This window comes from Trematomus bernacchii, unplaced genomic scaffold, assembly GCF_902827165.1.
Source record: "Trematomus bernacchii unplaced genomic scaffold, fTreBer1.1, whole genome shotgun sequence".
NCBI classification, from domain to species: domain Eukaryota; kingdom Metazoa; phylum Chordata; class Actinopteri; order Perciformes; family Nototheniidae; genus Trematomus; species Trematomus bernacchii.
The window spans coordinates 26,880,705-26,896,491 of NW_022987739.1; the positions used below are offsets into that span (position 1 = coordinate 26,880,705).

At 38.4% G+C, this 15,787-nt stretch overlaps 1 non-coding gene and 1 pseudogene across 1 annotated transcript; one reads left to right on the forward strand and one right to left on the reverse strand.

Moving 5' to 3' along the window:
* Window positions 1-14,931: 14,931 nt before the first annotated feature.
* trnal-caa lies at window positions 14,932-15,041 on the reverse strand. The gene is made up of 2 exons: window positions 15,004-15,041; window positions 14,932-14,977 (listed from the first exon to the last, which is right to left on the reverse strand). It is a non-coding gene; the product is annotated as a tRNA-Leu (tRNA).
* A 337-nt stretch (window positions 15,042-15,378) lies between these two features.
* Window positions 15,379-15,497, forward strand: LOC117496259 (annotated as a pseudogene).
* The last annotated feature ends 290 nt before the right edge of the window (window positions 15,498-15,787 follow it).

Here is a 15,787-nt window from a genome sequence, read left to right on the forward strand (position 1 = left end):
GATCTCGAGCCGGTTTCTCAAACTTACCTGCCCTACTTTTAAATGTAGCTTTTAATAGCTCTTCAGATATGTTATCCTGCTTTCATATGAATGTAATGTTTTGCATCTGTACTTCAAAATATATACTGTATAAAACAGCATTTAAATATTGAACAATCGTCACCAAAAATTAAGACAACAATTAAGAGCACTGTCCCTTACTCTCTTATAGCTTGGATTCAAGTCACCATTAAATAGTCTGAACTTTTTTAAAGTAATTTAAATCACAGAGAAGAGATATTATTTTAGGCGGAAGATGGTGCAACAGTTTAAGTAGCCTGAGGTCCGCATGTACCCTTAATGCTGTGACTATGTAAGGCAACATTAATGCCACATTTTTCTCATCTGGATGTTGATTATTCATTTTACTCGATTTCCAAGAGAGAATGTTATAAACAAGTGTGAATAAGCAGCAGTCCGAATGTAATACAATAATTCTGCATTTCTTTTTATGGGAATTTACGCCCTTAAAACCTACATTTTACATTTATATATTCAGTTTAATATTTAATATTCCATCCCTCACATGCTTATGTATATATAATAACTTTACTAATTGTTAATTAGTAAACTCAACATGTATATTTTCCATGCCATGTCTTTTATGCTGCTGCAACACAAACATTTCCCAAACTGGGTTCAATTAAGTACTTCTTATCTCTTATCTTATCTTAAATCATTCCCATGTCAGTCTGCAGAAGTGTCTTTGATTGTCTAACCTCTGACTTTTTATTTTACCTCACCACCTTCAGTAGTAGACAGAGTAGAGTTTATGCAGACAAATAACTAGTTGTAGGATGCACAATGCTGCAGTTTGCAACGGACAGTAAACATGGAAGAAACATGAGAGTGGGAGGAAATGGCAGGTGAAGTGGGGGTGCTACATGACCTAGGAGCAGTGGCGTAACTATCGACGGTGCAGCCGGTGCAACTGCAATTTTTGCCCCCAATGGCATTGACCAGTTCACTCAGTCTTCAAAGTAACCAAGCAACCTAAATTAATTTGTAATTTGTCTCTCCAATGACCTTGCTCCCTTTCATGACATGTGATACCTTGCGTGACGAGCGAACCGTTTAATCAACCTGTACTGTACTGTAGCTAGCAGCAGCAAGTTCGGTAGCATTATAAAAAATGTAATAGCTTGCATTTATAATGTACAGCAAACCAAAGCACAAGAGCAGCGCTCAAAAGAGAAAGGACAAGAGAGAACAAGGAGATGTAACAGCTAAACTGACAAAATTAGACAATTTTTTTTGTCATACATCGTCCTCCAAATCGAGCGCTAACGTTAGCAATGTTGATGTGCAGCGGCAGCTGGAGCCGGAGGCTAACGATAGCTCACCACCATCATTGCCATCTAGCTCCACAAGTGAAGCTGTACCCGTGGCCGTGGATGTGCAACCTTCTTCTCCAGCCAGCCAGGAGGAGAGGCTGGGTTTGGCTGTGCCCGGCGGTGGTCCAACAGTTCCACCAAGGGCCCCAACCGATAGGGGACTCTATGGCGCTATTGAGACCACCGACGCCAAGATCAAAAGCTATATTATAGCAACCGGTCTATGTAGGCCTACCGGCCCATTCCCCAGAGACAAACATCAAGGAAACAGGTGTAATCCTCTTCTTAGTTCGCTGTGCCGTTGTCAGGCTGTGGTGGTCTGAGGCCAGGGCATAGCCTACATGTGGCGCTTCTGAGTGGTTGTGTATGTCCGTGCGTGTGTGAGCGCATCAGCGTGCGCTTATGTTTGGGGCGATGGGGGTGGGGGGCCCCAAAACAATATTTGCACCGGGGCCAATCACAACCTTGTTACGCCACTGCCTACAAGTAAACCAAAGACATCAAAAAACACTGATCCCCGCCCCCCCTGCCCAACATCAAGGCTTCAAAAGCCCATCGTCCGCCCCCCCCATTAACACCTACACCCTGTGTCCCTCTCTGATGAGTCATGTTCGGTGACAGGTCAAAGTTTTTTATGTTGAGTGGAAAATGTGCTCGCTTTTGTTCCTATTTAAAGATCTCTGCATGTGTTCCTGTGGCCATTTTGATCATAAAGCAACAGACTGCTAGCTATTTCCCTTTAAATGTACTCCACATGACATTTTAACACCCATTCTGTTAACAAATGACATTTCTCTTAAACTTCTGGGGTGAATTTTTTGGGAAATCTCCTCCACCACTGGTTCTGACTGTGTGTGAATATTTTAATGTTTACAAGTGTGTGCAAGTGTGTTTTTGTTTGTCTGTCAACAACATCTGGTGAGCTTACCAAACACATCTAAAAGAGTGCTCCAGACACATTTTTCACAAATAGATAGCAGAGTTAATGCCTCATTCTTTGACAGGCGAAAAAAGCAACAGAGAAAGAGAGAAAGTGGCGTTCACTGCCCTGTTCAGTCAGTGTGTAATTTATACCACAAAAACCATCCGTCTCTCTTATTACCCCTTATTCCAAGTGAACCTTGTGATGTAACACAGATGTGATCCTGCACACACACACACACACACACACACACACACACACACACACACACACACACACACACACACACACACACACACACACACACACACACACACACACACACACACACACACACACACACACACACACACACACACACACACACACACACACACACACACACACAACCTTATATAATGCATGAATACCCGACCTATTTTACTGTGAAACCACTTGTGAGGATTCTTACATGACAAACATTTTGAATTCACAGAAAATAGCATCGTTAGCAAACACCAATATATGTTTATGTATTAGTTGTTAAAAAATAATAACAATATGGTCATATAATGTACTTTAAAAACTGAAAATTACAAATTAAGTAGTTTCAAATGAGGTACAAAAGCCACACTTTGGGAATATAATAATAGTGGACAGATTAATGGAGGAATCGACTTAACAGCTTTATTTTTAATATGCTGTGCTGAATATAAAGTCAGTTTTCTGTGTGAATGAGTCCAGGGATTGTGATTTAACAGCATGACCTCAGCGGGGGATCTTGGCAGGCGTGTGAGGTTCAGTTGAAACCGTAGCATGTGTGTGTTTTTCCTTCTTATTAGCTGGTCATGGGTGGCCATTATATTCATGACCTCTGACCCTCTTACATAAGCGTCCTTATTCACTGCACTCAGGACTTTTTAACAGTTCCTCGGCAAGGGTCTCTGAAACTTTTGATATGGCCAAAATATAGCAGTGAGCTTGATGCTGCTTCCCAAGAAGTGACTCAGCGCTGGCTCTCTTTGGTATATTGGAGGTTTGTGCAGATATTATAGGTTTACAATGCACGACTTCACCTATGATCAGGAGCTCTGGGGATTGACCAAACATAATGGGATTTCAGAGAGTTGGCGGGATAATACAGAATACATTGTTGGACATAGGAACATATTTAAATTGAGAAAAGCATGGATGATTTAAAAACCAAGACTGTTGTCTCAGTGGATCTGAACCACATTGTTTATGACTCGGTAATAATCTGTGTGTCTGATTATGCATTTAGAAAAAGTTGGTAAATTCCCAAGAGAAAAATAATCTGTGTTGCTGTTTAACAAAAGTTAATATTGTAAATGACTATGAAATATATAGAAAACTAAAAAAATGACATTTCTGTTTGGTTTTTCCATTATTGAACCTTCTTAAATAGTCATTGACCTAATAGAGCCTTTAGGTCAACATAGCTCCTGCTACCAAAATATAAGTGCTAGATAATAACATTTTAGTAATAGTGTATGTGTCACAATAAGTTAAATATTAAACCAAGGTTAGATCCCATAAGAATCTAGGAACAGGAAAACTCCTGTTTCAATTGTAACACTGTATGTTTGCCTCTGTCCCTAAAGAAAGTGGGTTTATTTCATGTCTGTTTTTCATTGACTAAATGTGTCCCTGTGATCCTCTGCCAGGATTTCATGCACACCCGGGTCAACGAGGCTTGTTATCTCAGCCCAAAGCTCTGGATACAGTATTAAAGCCACATGTTCTGTAATTAGTGATGTGACTCACTTACTGTAAATACATACAAAGTAAAGCACAGTGCACACGTCCTTTGAGACCTTATGGCCCCAGCTGGCTCTAGTCAATATAGTAGATGACATCATGGTTACATAACGTTATTCAGAGTTTGGACTTTCCAACAAGTAATCGGGTCGGTAACATCTCCACGATTGTTGGGAATGTTGATATTAAAGGCACATAATGTTTAATTCACAAACAACTGAGAAATGCACATGACTGTCCATTCATTTTATGCCAAGGGAATGCACTGAAAAAGGTTATATATTGGTTATTATTATTCCTTATTAAACATCCTTCCCATGATGTGAAGCTGCAATTAGCAAACATTCATATTAACACTGCATGTTATGACTTCCTGCGATGTGAAGGGTTGCTTTTCTGGAGGAAAGTTAATGCTTATTTTTTTAGTAATGTTTATATTTTTGTGAGACAACAATAAAAGAATGTATACTGGAAGACATTTCATACTTCTTGAACTCTGTTAGAATACACTGTAATAGACAAGTCTCCTAATATAAAAATATAAACATATGATAGTTTATATATTATACAAGTAGCAAAGCAGTTTTCTATTTAAATTGAAATGCAATGAGGTACAGAGTGAGAGCAATACTGTATGTACACATTTGTCGGGAAAAAACCCCTGTAAATACTGTCTTTGATAATAACCCAGGTATTGTGCTGTTGGAGCTGGCCTATGAACCTGCAAACACACACACACACACACACACACACACACACACACACACACACACACACACACACACACACACACACACACACCACACACACACACACACACACACACACACACACACACACACACACACACACACACACACACACACACACACACACACACACACACACACACACACACACACACACACACACACACACAGATAAACATGCTGATAATCTGAGTTGCATCCCCTCAAACAGGCTGGTAGATGACAGCTGGTGAACTCTCTCTCTCTCTCTCTCTCTCTCTCTCTCTCTCTCTCTCTCTCTCTCTCTCTCTCTCTCTCTCTCTCTGGACAATTGCCGGGATGAGAGCCAATGGAAAAGCAGAAAGTGGGTCAGCTCGGTGGATAATAACTCCATCACTGATAGTTTTTATTCTATGATTGTTCAGGTTGTCAGATATGAATCAAATACGGGCAAAGCCTCTTAAGGCCACTTACAATGATTATATGAATCAGATTGAAGGGTAAACCAAATCCTAGTCAGGGATTGAGCAGATGAAAACTGGTATTAGTTTGTCCTATTGTGGTCGCTGATGAAGAGGTCATCTGATAATGTGAAAACAAATAGTCTGCCTATGAATGTAATAACTCTGTGTCACATCACACTTATTTGTGCCAATATTTTGAAACCAAAACAGCAATTTTGTCTGTTTATCCACTTTCTTTTGTGGCTACGTTTATTTTTGTTGTGAGCTAAAGATTATACTTTTTTTTTTACCATCCCAAAACTGTGAATTGGACGAAATCAAATAGTTGGGATGGTCCTCAAAAAATACATAATAAAAAAAATGGTAAATGTTTGACCCTTGCTTGTTTACAGATCTTACACAGTATTAAATTAGTATTAATTATTCAAACTGTATATTTGTAACCAATTTTAACTTCTTATACTTTCATTTGGTTTTTTATTTGATATTCTAATTATTCCTTGTGTGAACTCTTACCGGTGCTATCCTGTGTTTTTTTAAATGTATTCCTGTTGCTGCTAAAATACCTGAATTTCCATACAGGGATCAATAAAGGTTTATCTTAAAACTACTAAGATATTTGCTGACAGTAATAAAGTAAACAGCAGCAGCAGGAGACGGGTATAACCAGGAGAGGATTTTAAACGTGTGCACCTTGTTGTGTTTCCAGGTATTTGGGCTTTGAAGGGTTTTGAATGTGTGACTGATTGCAGATATCTCTTCATGATCAATGAGAGCATTTAGCTGAGACACCTGCCTAAACTTGCAGGAGCCAGAAGGCAGTGGCGAACCGTGTCTATCACAACTGGACCTTCTGTAGACACACACACCCCCCGCCGCCGCCGCCGCTGAAATGCGTAGTGCATGGTCCGAGAAGGACAAACAAATCAACGTAACACTGTAATATTACAGATCAACAACACAGATACGATTCTCATTTATTCATTTTATATACATTTTATTACATTTTATTACATTTTATTTATATAATTAAATTGATTTTTTGTTTGTTTTATCTGAGTGTTCCAGGGTATTCTTTGAATACCTTGAAGGCCCTGACGGTTCGCCACTGCTAGAAGGTAACCCCACATGGCTCAGTTCAGCTCACGTGTCGCTGAGGGGCCAAATGAGGCCCTAACTCCCAGTTTAACATCTGCCATGTTGGATCTGATAGAAGCACATGTACTAGTACCTCCTGCTGCTGCCTTGTACAACGGATACTGTGTTACAGAATGGACACTTTGGGAAAATATGACTAAAGGGCAGAGGTGGGAAGTAGTGGAGTACAAATACTTCGTTACTGTACTTAAGTACATTTTTCTGGTATCAGTACTTTACTCCACTACTTATTTTTCTGACGACTTTTAACTTTGACTTCTTACATTTTGAACACAAATACCTGTACTTTCTACTTCTTACATTTTGAACACAAATACCTGTACTTTCTACTTCTTACATGTTGAACACAAATACCTGTACTTTCTACTTCTTACATGTTGAACACAAATACCTGTACTTTCTACTTCTTACATGTTGAACACAAATACCTGTACTTTCTACTTCTTACATGTTGAACACAAATACCTGTACTTTCTACTTCTTACATGTTGAACACAAATACCTGTACTTTCTACTTCTTACATGTTGAACACAAATACCTGTACTTTCTACTTCTTACATTTCCCAAACAGGCTGGTTCCTTTAGTTTGAATGTGTGTTTGGTGGCGTGATCATTATTATTTAGAGTCATTGCGTGCCTATTGATTTGAACACGATCCGTGTATCCATCATTTCCTGGTCTTCTCTAAAGAAGAGGGACCAATGAAAACGTTGTCATGTTGCCGTTGTTCAGCATGGAAACATCCATTAGCTAACAACAACATTATTGTTCTATTAATATAAAGGGAGGTCAGGTACTCTTTAAAACAGCTGCTAGTTATGGGTACTTTTTACTGAAGTACATTTCAAAGCCCATACTTCTTTACTTTCACTTGAGTAAAGAAGTTTAGTCAGTACTTCTACTTTTACCAGAGTATTTTTAAACACGAGTATCTGTACTTCTACTCGAGTAAAGGATGTGTGTACTTTTGCCATCTCTGCTAAAGGGGAATATGATTAATTCAGCATTGCATGAAATAATGCAGAGAATATTCACTGAATTAATAATGGCTGCTGTTTTCTGTGGGGAAAACAGTTGGAGAGATGAAGGATGTTCATTCATTTTGAAGAGCGATGTTCCACTGCAGCAGAGCAACTCACCAACAAGAAATGTGCAGGAAAAAACAAGGATGAAATGACACAAAAGAGGAAACATAACATGTTATCACATAACTGACAAGGTATTGAAATATGACACAGTTAGATCATTTATAGATCGTTAAACAAACCGGGTGTGTTTCCAACCTGCGGCGCTTTGAATGCTTTTTCCTCTCTCCCTTTCTGTCTATCAGTGGCTGTCACATCGTATAAAGAGTTATGTTTGTCATAAGATTCACATAATCTTTTCAATCACATTTTTCTGAGTCTCTAAAACTGTAATCCTTGCTTTGTTATTTTCTTTTGCCGATCTTGGGAATTTGTCATAAGTTGCATCCTATGACAATGTATTCATAGTTTGAGACCTTGATCTTGAACATTTCATTCTTATGGGTGAAGTATCTTTGAATATGTTTTAATCTGCAATCTATGCACGCCTTTGTATTGTATCAAAGTATGCTCATCATTTATCAAAGTACTGTTTTTTGACCCTTAGGAATGTTGTTCAATACAAACTGAGCAAAAACCAAACCTGAGGTGGAGAAGAAAACTCTGGAAAACAAGATGAAAAGGAAAAACTGTCAAGTTCAAACGCACTTGTGTCAAAGTTAAAGCTTCAAAGTGTTGAGATCTGACGGATTGTGAAAAGGTCTTCGTTTAAGAGGCTGCTGACAAGGTCAAAGTTTAAAGTTTGAACTGTGGAGAAATAAGTCAGAAGGAAACCTGAATTGTGCGGTGACCGACAGGTGTACCCACTCTTGAAGGGCTCAAGATATTTCCATTAGGAGAAACGCGCTCCTTCAGCTTAAAAAACAATGCAAATAAAAAAAACACACAAATGTGCCAGACACATCTTCAGCAAGTTGACACCACATGCGTCACGTTTTCTAAAAACGCTGCAAGAAGCTCAATAACCAACAGAAACCAGGGGACACTAAAGAGTGAAGCACACAGCTGGGACCGGAGCGCTTTCTGACGTTCAGGGATTATAAAGTTGGACAACTGTCACTCTCGCAGAGTTATTAGTCTGTTTCATAATTGTAAGTGTTTTTTTAATTTTAGGCAAGTTTCCAGTGACAGATGACCAACTTTATAATCCCCGAACGCCACCAAGTGATCCGGTCCCAGCTGTGTGCGTCACTTTTTAATGTCCCCTGGTTTCTGTTGTGTTTTGAGCAAATTGCAGTGTTTCCTGTCCGCAGCGCATGCTTCGTCAAGTTGGTGAAGATGTTTCTTCTTTTGCACGTGTTTTGACACATTTGTGTTTTTGTATTTGCATCGTTTCTGAATATGCAGCACATTTCTCCAAATGGAAGTGTTTTGGGTAGTTGAAGCACATTTGCACCTAATAGCCACCGTATGTTTGCCTGTTAGATTCAATTCATGACCTTCAGCGGCAAGACTCATTTCCAAAACTGCATGTTGAGTGATGTATAAATACACTGGAGCTTTTAGTGATGAAGCACTGGGACAAGACAAAGAACACCAAAGACAATAGAGTGAATGTTTTATTGAACAGGTCTCTTTTTGCACCTGATGATCAGAGCCGGAGAGAATCAGTGTACCGGACATCAAGTGAATTTATTTGTATTGCAGCTGAATAAATGTCGCTTTTGGCTGCCAAGTTTCCAACGTTGGTTGTTCCTATTTTCATTCTATATTTAAATATCTAAAAGCAGAGAGCAGGTGTGTGAATGTGTGCACAGAGTAGAGCGTCACACACCTGGCAGTAAGCCTAGATTTATTAAAACAGAAGAAATAAGGGAAAAATTAAACACGGTTTGCTAACACAAAGGTCTGCAGGGTCATAACTGCTGCCAAGTCAAATATAGAAATGACATTTAAATAACAAACCCTCCTGTCAAACGTGTGGTTGATGAAGCACTCGCAGGGCGGCCTGCAGAGAAACAAAAGGTCAGCGATAGAGGAGCATTAAGCCCCTGACACACCAACCCGATTTTGGGGGTCAGAGGCCGTCAGAGGCAGTCGGGCATTCGCGGCGCCCTACTCAGGTTGGTGTGTCCCGCACCGTCGTCTCTTTACAGCAAATGTTCACACCTCCCGCGGCCTCCCTCTTCTCACTGGCCACAAAAAGCGTGACCACATCACCCCAATTCTGGCCTCACTGCACTGGCTTCCAATTCGGTTCCGAATTGATTTTAAACTCCTTTTATTTGTTTTGAAAGCACTTAATGGGCTGGCTCCGGCCTATATAGCTGAACTCCTCCAGCGCTACACCCCAGCCAGAGCTTTAAGGTCGGCTGACCAGCTGCTGCTGGTAGTGCCCAAGACCAGGCTCAAAACCCGAGGGCACCGAGCCTTCGCAGCAGCTGGCCCGAGGCTCTGGAACACTCTGCCCCTCCATGTGAGGTCGGCCCAGACACTAGGGGTTTTTAAATCTACACTTAAGACTCACTTCTTCTCTCTGGCCTTCTAGTCAGAGCGGAGCACGACTCCTGACATTTCCTTGTGTTTTCTTTTTATATTTGCTGTTGTAAATGATTGTCTTCTGTTGTTATTGTAGTAAAGTGTTTTTACTACATGTCCAGCACTTTGGCTCGACCAAAAATCGTTTTTAAATATGCTCTATAAATAAAACCTGATTTGATTTGATTTGATTTTATCCATCAGTTCTCCCAACAGGTGCTCTTGAAGCGGTGTGCAAAACAATGTCACGTAGGCCCAAACTGCGTCTTCACATTTAATAAAGTTTTCCTACACGATGTACACACATTTCTGACTGACTGACTTTTTTTGTCCCATGATGATAGAGCCGTATCACACACAACCCGTATCACACATATAGACGATATGGTGTTGGAGTTGCATGATATTGCAGGGAATGCTCTGATGGAAAATGATTTTTACCAGTAGCTAAGAAGCTAAAACCTGTCCATTAAGCTGTTATCTTAGAGTTCGGGGTCTAACTTCGGTTTTGTTTGTCGACTGAGATATTTATTGCTTCTTCCTGTTTTAATATGTTTTAAATTGTGACGCAAAACATGTTTTCCGGGATGGAGAAATCTACTCTCCAGACTTTGTTAATCTCATTTTTCTAATCAAATATTTCCACCATGATACCATTTTAAACAACTCTAAACACAAACACTGTGTTTACGTCTGCTCTCGTGTTTCTGATGGAGTTTACCGGCAGTCTGGGCTCGTATTTACAGAAACCTCTATGTTTACCACAGGGAAATATGATCTTTTAAGCTGTGTGCATCCACACTGTTAACATCCTCATTCTTTGAGCATTAATATGCACATTAGCCAACATAACATTTTCAGTCTCAACAAATATCATTACCTCATCAAAACGGAAACACAAGGAGCTATTAAGTAGCTTAAATATAGCAATCATAGATCTGGGTAATGTGTGAACTCAAACACTCACAGGGCAAGAGAGTTTGCAACAAAAAAATGCTGACTTAAACGCAAACGTTCCCGTGTGCACAACGCCTAAAGGGAAACAAGAACCTCTGTCCCTCCCTAGAGAAGATGCTATCATATCAATACCAAAATAGGACAGAGAGGTGAGAGATGACACACAGATGACCTCGGTGACATCAACAGGGAACGTTTTGAAAGCAAGTACTAATAATTTACAATGAATTAACCGGCAGATAAAACCAAGTCAGCAAATGCAAGCTATTCAGTTTTTAGGAAACAGCCTTTGACCTCCATGGATCTCTACAACTTAAATCCAGTTTCTTACAACTTTGATCTTATTTTAGTCGTTTTTCCCACTACTTTCATCTGTGAGAAAGAAAATTGTACTGTGCTGAGATAGAACAATAAGTCAGACGGATCAAGAAATACAAAAGCCAGGTTTGAACCACCTGCCATACGTTTGTGAATTTGGATGAGAAAATAAAAAAGGCACAGTAAATTCAAATGACAAATGACATTTTACATTGACGTGTCACACATGCCATGTTTTACCTCACTAAATCTCAATGTATCCTCTGTCTAAACTATTGCTTTGTTTGCAACATGTCAGATAAACGGACCACTTGACCTTCCTGCCGTTTCTTAAATCTCAGATGTTAGAAATGGTTTAGAAATGATAGCCAAAGAAAGGAAATATTAGCCATAAATTGCATTAAACCAAGTTGTATTAAAGCAGACGACAGCAAGATATACTACTTCCAAACTCCCCATTTCATCTCTGAAAAGCCAAATAAGTCATGTTGTTGAGAGATTTATCATCACATTGCTTTTCGTTTGCTATTTTCTCTCTTAATCTCCATTTCTCCTGTTTCTGGTTGCATTGAATCTCCATTTCAGCTCCTCTGCCCTTCCTCTCTGTTTCTGTCCTCTGGTCTTTGATGTTTGGTCCCTATATAAAGCCATGGAGACACTGAGGGTCACTGTGAGAGATTAGACTGCATGTGAACGTGCTACTCTAATAATGTGACAATAATCCTAAAATCCTACACTAATCAGTATAATGAAGCAATATAATCTCCTGTTGGCTTCAGGTCAATTTAACCTTTTTATTGACAGCATTTATTTTCTATGATTTTAGTATTTTAATACAACATTTAGACAGTATTACTGTGTGCGTGTTATAAGGAATAATCTGAAATGATTGGATAATCAAATATTTTATCCAAAAATGTTATAATACAGCCTTTGAAAAACACGTTTTAAATAGTTTTGGAGCCATTTAAATTCAAGATATCAATGGGCTTGAGTGCGAAAGTAAAATATGTATTTATTTATTGTAATTTATGTGAACTTATGTCTTCTGTCCCTTCAACGTGCCGACTTCTGAGCAGCACAGGGAAAATTTTCACCTGGTCACTTTGATTTCTGTCCACTTTTTACATCATAATAGGCATCACAGTGAAAACAACAAGAAATTACAATTGCCATCTCAATTAGGGCCATAATTAGATCCAACACATTTCCAGCCAGCAGCTCATTGTTCTCCCTGAATAATATTTCATTTGGCATTCAGAAGCACTGTTTCTCCTCCACACGGCTGAAAACATGACGCCACCAAGCAGGCAAAACCAAACTCTGTTGACTCTCTGAGTGTGTTTGGTCTGTTTTTCAGAGCTCAACACCCAAACAAAGCTTAAACTTGTATCTCTAAAAATGTATGGTTGAGGGTAATTAAGAAAGGCTGGTTTATTTAATTGGTCTGTTTTCTTTGAGTGAATAAGAAAAGTTAACTTGCCTAAATGCAGTTCAAGGAATCATTTTATTGTCACCAAAGCCCATATGCGTGTGAACGGAAGAGTCTTTTGAAAACGAATTCGGTGCGTAAACGCAAACGTCCCCGTGTGAATGGGGTCTGAGAAACGGCCCGAGTCTGCATCGGTGCTGACTCCCCTGACCGGACTCAACGCTGTGTGTGTCCGTCAGGAAACACGCTGTGTACAAGTAGTTCCAGCCAGTGGCGGACTGTCCATCAGGACGTTCGGGACGAATCCCGATGGGCCGGTACTGAAGTGGGCCAGTCGGACGATGTGGGCCGGTCAGATAAGTCACTAGCAAACCCCCCCCCCCGCGTGGTTTGGGATTGGGCCTAAATTATCAAACTACACTCACTTCCCCTTGTTCCTCCCAGTTTCAGCAGTGCGACCATGGGTTCACATTTGGCTGTTTTATGTTTATTTAAACAAACATTTTGTTTCTTATATTATACACTTAAACCCCATTTAAGGCTTGGCTGGAAAAAACCGAGGGGCATCATTTCCGTCATTTAAATACGCTTTACGCATGTAATCTGTAGATCACGTGACAAGCATAATTATTGTTTTTTCGGTTATTAATGATGTTGAGTGGTTCATTTATATGACAATGAACATTTTATGTAAACATGAAATTGTTTATTAAAATATAGCATATATGTATCATGTATTTATATTTTTATAAAAAATCAGAGTTAGTGAAGAGTCATGTTATTTTTGTTTGCAACATTTTTCTACACTGTAAATACTTTTGGTTTTGCACTTTTGTAAATAAATAATTCAAGCACATTTATTTTCATTTTTTTGAATAAATGCATACATTTACTTTTAAGTTCTTGATCATACTGAAACTGATGTAAATAAATACAGAAATAAATACGGAAATAAATACGGAAATAAGTAAAAGAATGAATGAATGAATGCGCTGCAATAAATAAATAAATGTGTAATTAAATGTTTTTTATAAAGCAGGATTTAAATGTGTAGTGTATGAGTAGGGTGTGATGATGTGAAAATGTCAGGAACAAATAAATACAGAAAATAATGAATAAAATAATACTTTTATAAATGTGGAAGAAATCAAAAATGTAAAACACATTTAATTTTTTTTAAATAAAGCAGCAAAGAATAAATAAAAGCAGGAGCTCCAACAAGCCGTTCAGGACAGAGAGTGAATACACATACTATACAGAGATGCTGTATGAGAAACCAATGCGATTTTGGAAAATTACACAATTTTAAAATCTATTCTAGTAGACCTCAACAATGGAAATATGATCAGTAGAAATGGCCATGACATGGGACTAAACACGTATTAAACGATTAAAACACGTATTATATGTATATTTTAAACAGGGAGCACTGCCCTCTGCTGGTGAAATATGAGAATACAAAGTTTACTGCACTGGATATTGAATGGTTGTCCCATCCAAGTAGTAATAGTTAATTTCATCTTTCGTAATGTGAATTAATATGTATTGTGTTTCTACGAACTTTGTTATTAATATAACTTACTTTCTTGTCAATATTTGGGTCCAGTCCTTTTGTAGAGATTGGTTTATCATGGTAAGTATGACAAATGAAGAAAACTATTATACAGACAGATTTCAGTTTTTAATAACATACTTTTATTATATTTTGCTGTACTGTTGTGTCTTATTAGATGGGACATGAATCATAAGCTTACATTTTAGACATTATCATTATCCTTAATCATCATCGTATTTTAAAACATGCTACATTATATCTAAACATGTATTTAAAATTCTGTTTGACCTAAATCTGGGATATAGGAAAATGCATATATTTGATTTTTTTTAAAACACTTGTTTCGACTCAGACTTTCAGACTGAGGTTAGGACCTCCTACATTGTTAGCACACAGACACAGAAATACATAAATGGTAATGAATGTAGATTTAGCAATACATTTATTTATTATCTGTTTTAATGTTACATGTTTATATTTATGTATACATTCATTTATTGATATCCATATTTATTTATTTGTTTCCGTCTTTATATCTGTATTTCTTCCTTTCTTTATAATCATGTCGTGTTCTGTCCATAGTTTATGTCCTCCACATTATTCATTGTCACTGAAACATAAAGAACATTTCATTTAAGTTTCCAACAAGTAGCAAATGCTCTCCATGTTCGTTTCATTACTAACAGACTGAAAAAAAGGTAGTGTCAGAAGTGGGATTCGAACCCACGCCTCCATTCAGAGACCAGAAATCCCATTTACAGGAAGGTTTGTCACCTTGAGTCTGGCGCCTTAGACCGCTCGGCCATCCTGACAACTGTGCAAGAAGGCTGAACTACAGACATTTTGAATACTACTCTAACAGCTGTGGTCTCGTTGATGTTTTCAGGACAGACCAAAGACGTTTTAAATATCTTATCAGCTGGTGTTAGTGGCACAGAAAAGCAAAATGGGGTTTTAACACGTACTGTTAGCGTCTGAGTTAATAGTAAAATATCTGTTTATGGAAGAATTGTACTCGGTTTTTGCCTTTCCAAGGGATTTGTTGACTGAAAGTAAAGTGCACACTAATCCAAGCCGTATCCAAGAGTCTTGAGAATCATTACTGGTATTTTATCGTCTATAAATAGCCTGTGTGTCCTATCGAAGTTCTTTTACAGCCATATCACCCAAAACACGCCCGATGTCGTCCAATCTCGGAAGCTAAGCAGGGTCGGGCCGGGTCGGTACTTGGATGGGAGACCGCCTGGCAATACCCGGTGCCGTAAGCTTTTTTTTTCTATCGACTTGTGTTTTACAAAAAATGACAGTATTTTGAAAATAATGTTTAATGTTTAATTTGTATGTTTATAAAATTATACGGGTGTAATCTGAATTTTTTTTTTTTAAATGGTGAAATTAAGGTTTAAGATTCATGTAATATCTAATATACTGTAAAGAGGAACAACACCCAAGTAAAATAATAATAATAATGGTATGTACAAAGTCAGCCTTAATAGACAACAATAATAGTATAATGTAATAATTGTAGTATTTTTCACTTTTCATGTTTTCCAATATT